Genomic DNA, 7,258 nt, shown 5'->3' with positions numbered 1-7,258 from the left:
ATCAAGATAAAGTAGTGGGAGGAAAGTTAAGCTCAAAGAGAGTGTCTCTGAAGAGCAATGAGCCTTAAGACCTTAAGAACCTATTCATTATGAGCCAGTAGATGTATATTCTTCTTCCACCTCGTACACTTAGTAGGATCTCCTATCCTCTCGAAAGGTACTTGGATATGCTTAACAGAGGATGTAGAAAAAGTCATTTCTTATAGGAGATGGGAGTATAGAGATGATTTTAGAACCTACAATGAGGCGATGTGAGACATTGACTCCAAGAAAGGATGTGAAATAGCTTTCCTAAGTAGAGATCTTTTGAAGATTTCTGTATGGAATAGTTTATGGATTTCACTTCTTGTGATAAGAGATTACAAAGTCTATAATAATCTTGGAGTTGGAACAGTCATTTTGATGATATGATCAAATTATTTGATCAGACATGAGAAATTATGATTTCAAAAGAATCAGTGGGAGTGTCCAATACTAACATTGGTTAAAATATGGTTGAATATAGATTTCTCTATGAAAGATATAAAGCGAGCATCCTAAAGATCTATAGAGATAAATGTAATTGGATGCTTGTATTTTCACAAATAAAGTACAGAGACTGAATGCTGAAAGAGTTCAGTATAGAAATCTCAAAGAGGGGTCTGCCATCCTCTCGAGCATAGTTGTATGCCATGTAGTACTTGAACTGATTATACTCTGAATGTCACTAGTAGATATCAGTTGTATCCAGGCTGAGAGCACTGGATTGCTGTGAAAACATCCTTAAGCTCTTGAGAAGAACTAAAGATATGCTCTTAATTTGGAGAAGGATCAAAGCTAGGAGTGGGAGGATATACTAATTTAGATTTTATATCTGATATTGATCATAGAATGTCTACATCATGGGTGTGTTCCTATGTCGATATTTATGGAAGGATTCCAAATAATCGATCGATGAAAGTTGAGTATACTGTAGATATGTAGGATATATTTTAATTTTAATATTAGTTATAGAATTGATTGTCATGCCATCAGATGTCATGACATTATACTGCAAAGATAATGGTCCCATAGCCTTTGCTAAGGAGCCTAGGTCTTACCAGATATCCAAGCACATAGAGCAGCAGAACACGCGACTGCCTTAAGTAGAAATATATAGAGGTATAGGGAGCAAGCTCCACATGTGATGTGGATGACCCACTGATAAGTCACTTAGCTAGCTTAAGACTAAAGCCTGTCTTATGAAGATGGAGCTTGATACATGACAGATTGGCTTTAGTGCAAGTGGGAGATTGTTGGATGTATGCCCTAGAAGTCAATCTTGGCTGACACATTTCATATCTTTAGGATATGATTTTATACTTATTGGACAGTAATATTACCATTCATATTTATGTGTCCATGAATCATCTAAAGAATTAACAAGATGATGATATATATTCTTAAAGAGTTGAGAATTTGAGACATGTGTCATTCATAGTTGATTCCTAAATAGCTCATGGTCATAGGATCATTATGGAAAAGGTGATTGATCCAGATAGACCAGTGCATAGATCATTTTTTTCGAATAGATGGGTCTCAAGTTTGTAGTATAGAGACACTAGAGCGAGAGTGCAGGTGGTTGTTAGAGAACAACTAGCACTGAGTGTGACCAACACGAGAAGTCACATGGATGTCTGCTCACTCGTTAGTGACTTTCTTGATACTGCAGTTATATGACTGATCTTTTGACCTAAGATGACACTACTGCTCGCAGTGAGGCTGCTGGAGTTTGATTGATACATCAATATGAGTCTCAAAGAGCCCTTGTAGTGGATGTTGGCGACAGTTGGTCCACTATAGGAGTGGGGTGTACATCAACATGGGATCTATCGACCTTAACAGAAAAAAATTATCCTATGGGATTTAAGAGTCTGAGTCCTTAAGTCTATGGCCATAGCACTGTGATTGATGAAAAAGAGTTTTCATAATATCACATATGGACTCGAGCTGATTGAATCTATCATATGACCGATGTTGAGGTTTGACGATTCATCCATAACCTGCTATCTGGTCGGAACTCATGATAGAGAGACTGTACTATGCGCTAACTGCACCTAGAGGTTCATATTTTATTTTGTTCGATTGCCACTACATACTGCTAGGTATCACTGATGGATTGTGAGACTCATAAGGAACATCTTGATGATCAATGATCCTTGGTGGACTGAGTTAGAATTGTTTCAATCTATTGAAAAGAGTTTCAATGATATTGTGATAGAGATCATAATATACCTCACTACCAGACAGAATAGAACCTATGGGGTCACACACAAAGAGACTTTTGACTGATCAGATGGTTGAATTATGATTATGAATCGTAATAGAGTTTGATTATCAATTTGATTGATAATTGATCTAATGCAAATATTACATTATATATAACTTACTAAAGAGTTTGTGAGTTATAAGAGGATTAATTAATAATAGAATTGCTAATTGGCTCAATTTGATTGAGCATTGAGGCTTGTATCAAGTTTAATTTGATTGGATTTAATTTGACTCATTTTAGATTTGATTTGATCAACCCTATAGGGTTATAGGATAACCCCAAAAAGATTGGATGATTAGTCCCAATTGAATTAAGATTTGGATTTGATCTAATTTCTAATTAGACTAAGATGTATGTATTCCTAATTAGATTAGAAATCTTCTTTTTTATGCTGCACCAAATCTTAATGGGATTAGGATTAAAATAGAGCACCAAGAAAGAATCCAATAGGACTAGGATTCCTCCTCTAATTAAAAGACATCTAATCCAAATAAATTGGGCTCTAAATTAGATTTAGTTTTCTATCATTTTGAGTCTAATCTGGTCTTAATATGATTAGAATTATTTAGTATTTTAATTAGATTTAAAACAGCCAACTAATTGAGTCCCATGTGATTTATAACTCTTCCTTTCCATGTGCAAATAGGAGTCCAACACCAACTTGTTTTGTGCGCCAAATAGACCCACGCCCCAAACCTCTTTAACGCCCACTTTCCTCCTCCTTTTGAACGTGTAAGAAAGTAGAGAAATCCCCTTATTCCTATGTAAAAGGCTGGGCGTGGAATCATTATGGGCGGCATCCAATGTTAGTTAGAGTCCATGTATTTTTGGACTACATCTCCTAACCAAACACTACTTCATCCTTAGCCTATATATACACCACCTATATGGGATGGCAAGAGGGGATTTTCTACTAGGTTTTGATGCCCAAAATACCAGCAATTGGCGTGGAGAAAAATAAGGGAAGAAGGAGGCAGCATCCATGGGTAAGGTGTGGGTGAGTTTGTTATAATATCTCTTCTTTCTTATACAACCAATTGTTGGTTGTTAGAACATCTTATCTCCTCCCTCTTGTCCATGTTTAGATATGGATGTCTTCTATTCTTTTTATCCAAAAGTTGGACAAAATTATTACTTCTCTATTATAGAGATTTAGTGTATGGATTTTAGGAAGAAAAGAGAAGAAAGGATTCTTCTCATGATTTCTAGCGTAGAGATCAAGATCCTCCTATATCTTCTTATTCTTTAAGAGCATCTTAGGAGAAAAGAAGATTTTCAACTATCAAGATGCAATCTCTGTAAGAGAGCTAGCACTCCGGTGAGATCAAAAAGCTTCTGATCAGATCAGAGTCTCATGTGGATACCCATAGAGGCCGGATGCTTGTGCGGCTACAAGGGACCTTCGGAAGACATCCATGATCATCTGTTCACGTTGAAGGTAGATCCATGTCTAGATATATTTTAAATTTATTTTTTTCTATTTGATTTTTGTATCTGAATCTTATCTCACATATGATGATTTTGGTTATGGTTTGAAGATATGATCTTATGCATGCTTAGATTAAATTAGATTTAATTTAAAAAATTTTTAAATTTCACTACGTACTCTTTTTATAAAATTATACATGCATGAAACTATAAAACTCCAACATAAAAAGAGTAATAAAACTTCCGAAAGTATGCTCGTAATTGAATCTAACCTTACGATTTCTTCTACTTCTAGTTGGGTATTAGACTCTGACTCGATTTTTCATATATGTACCTCAATGCAGGATCTGATAGAAAATAGCAGGTTGAGGGAAGGTGACATGATCCATCGGGTCGGTAATGGCGTAAAGATTGCTGCAGAGGCCGTTGGCACTTACCCTCTTCGGTTACCATCTGACGTTAGATTAGATTTGAAAGATCGTTATTATGTTCCTGTAGCTAGTCAAAATTTATTTTTTGTATCTGTGCTAGCACAGAAAGGTTTTAAAATTTATTTCAATAAAGACTTTTGTTTCATTTATTTATGAAATAAATTAGTTGCACAGGATTTTTTAATTGACAGTCTTTATCACTTGCATGTTGATGCGAATGTGAACCTAAACGAGTAAATAATGAGTGCCGTAGGCCAAAAGAGATCCAGAGATGAAATTAATCAGAAGTACTTGTAGCATAATAGACTAGACCATATTGGAGAGGATAAGATAAACAGATTGGAGAAGGATGGGATCCTTGGCTCTCTTAACCCAAAGCTGTACCCAGCTTGTGAATCCTGCCTTCGAGGAAAGATGGCCAAGTTGCCCTTTGTAGGACATGGGGAAAGGGCCATAGAGCTACTTGCCCTGGTATACACCGACGTGTGTGAGCTATTTGATGTGCAGGCTAGAAATAGTTACACCTACTTCATTATCTTTATTGATGATTTATCTAGGTACGGATATATGTATCTAATGAAACACAAGTCTGAGGCCTTTGAAAAGTTCAAAGAATTCAGGCATAAAGTAAAGAAGCAGACGGATAAACCCGTTCAAATTCTTTGATTTAATTGAGGAGGTCAATACTTTAGTCAAGAATTTTTGAGATATCTTAAGGACAACGGCATAGTCTCTCAGTGGACCCCTCCTGGAACACCTCAGGTCAATGGGGTATCCGAAAGGAGGAATAGTATCCTATTGGATATGGTCAGGTCCATGATGAGCTTTACTAATCTATCCTTATTTTTTTAGGAACATACCTTGTTAACTACCATTCACTTATTGAATAGGGTTCCTTCAAAGTCCGTTCCTACCACACCGTATGAGATATGGTTTAGTAAGAAGCTGAGTCTGGGTCATCTTAAGACTTGGGGACATCCGGCCTATGTCAAGAGACAGATGGCAAAAAAGTTGGAGGATAGATCTATTATAGCTCGCTTTATAAGGTACCTAAAAGAATCCATGGGATACTACTACTTTCTATAAGACTACAATGTGATTGTGAGTTGAAATACCGTGTTCTTGAAAAAATAGTTTATCTAGGATGGTGGCAGTGAGATGTTAGTGGAACTCGAAGAAAAAATCTTTAAAAAGTCTAGAGCTATAGATCCTCAGGAACCCATAGTCTATGAGCCAGTAGTTGATGTTCCTCTACCACCTCGTAGATCTAGTAGGGTCTCCCGACCTCCTGAAAGGTACATGGGTATGTTTATGGAGGAAATAAAAGAAATGTTCCTTATAGGAGATAGGGGTCATAGTAATGATCCTAATACCTTTGATGAGGTGATGTCTGACATCGATTTTGAAAAATAGTTAGATGCTATGAAGTCAGAAATTGACTCGATGCACTCGAACCAAGTTTGGACTTTAGTGGATCCACCTAAAGGTATTGTACCTATTGGATGTAAATGGATATACAAAAAGAAGATAGGTACCGATGGTAAGATAGAGACCTGTAAAGCTAGGCTTGTGGCTAAAAGTTATAGTCAGCGTGAGGGTATTGACTATCAGAAAATTTTCTCGTCCGTAGCCATGCTGAAATCCATCCGCACTTTGCTTGTTGTTGCAGCTTGCTATGATTATGAAATCTGATAGATGGATGTGAAAACTGTCTTTTTGAATGAATATCTTAAGGAAGATATCTATATGGAGCAGTCTATGGGTTTCACATTCGGTGATGGTGATCACAGAGTCTGCAAGCTTCAAAGATCCATATACAGATTAAAGCAGGCTTCTTGGAGTTTGAACCATCATTTTGACGAGGCAATCAAATCATTTGATTTCATCAAAAATGAAGAGGAACCTTGTGTATACAAGAGAGTCAGTGGGAGTGCAATCACTTTCCTCGTACTATACGTAGATGATATTCTCCTCATTGGAAATGATATTTCCATGTTGATCATAATCAAAAGATGGTTGTCCAAGAAATTCTCTATGAAAGACCTAGGAGAAGCATCCTATATTCTCAGAATAAAGGTCTATAGGGATAGATCTAAACGGATGCTTGGCCTGTTACAAAAGCTGTACATAGAGAAGGTGCTGAAGAAGTTTAGCATGAAAAACTCTAAGAGAGGTCTTTTACCTCTTAGGCATGGTATTCATCTCTCCAAGATGATGTGTCCGACCACATATGAGGAGATTTATTGCATGAGTAGGATTCCTTATACTTCGACAATAGGAAGCTTCAAGTATGCCATGCTATATACTCGACCTGATATTATCTTTGCTGTGAATATCACGAGCAGGTATCAGTCGAATCCAGGCAAGAAGCACTAGATAGCTATGAAGAACATCCTTAAGTATTTAAGAAGGATTAAGGATCTATTCTTGGTCTTTGGAGGTGATTCTGAGTTGCGATTTGAGGGTGTATTCTTGTTCGATTTACTAGAAGGATTCTAAGTAATCGATCAATGGAGGCTGAGTGTGCTATAGATGTGTAGGATGAATTTTGATTTTAATGTTAGTTGTAGAATTAGATGCCATGCTATGACACAGAACTGCAAAGACAATAGCACCATAGTCCTTACTAAGGAGTCAAGATCTCACCAGAAGTCTAAACACATAGAGCACCGATATACACGACTATCTCATGTCGAGGTGCGAAGAGTAGACTCCATGAAAAATATGGTAGACCCACTGACTAAGCAGTTGAGCCAACTCAAAAATAGAAGTCCACCTTGAAAAGATGGGACTTAGATTTGTGGCCAGTTGGTTTTAGTCCAAGTGAGAGATTGTTAGATGTATGTCCTAGAAGCTAATATGACTGACATATTGTAATATATCTAGGGCATAATTTTTTACTTAATATATTGATATGATCAATAAAAGGGTAAGTTCTTTTTCATTGAAGTGAAATGTGTCCTTAAATCATCCATGGAATTAGTTTCGATACATATTCTCAAAGTGTTGAGAATTAGAGACATGTATTTAATTCCTAAAGGCTCCCGATCATAGGATCATCATGAGGACGATGATAGATTCGGATAGACTGATGCATAAATCACTTCTT

This window comes from Elaeis guineensis, chromosome 1, assembly GCF_000442705.2.
Source record: "Elaeis guineensis isolate ETL-2024a chromosome 1, EG11, whole genome shotgun sequence".
Classification (NCBI taxonomy): domain Eukaryota; kingdom Viridiplantae; phylum Streptophyta; class Magnoliopsida; order Arecales; family Arecaceae; genus Elaeis; species Elaeis guineensis.
Note: the sequence above shows the minus strand (reverse complement) of the source record.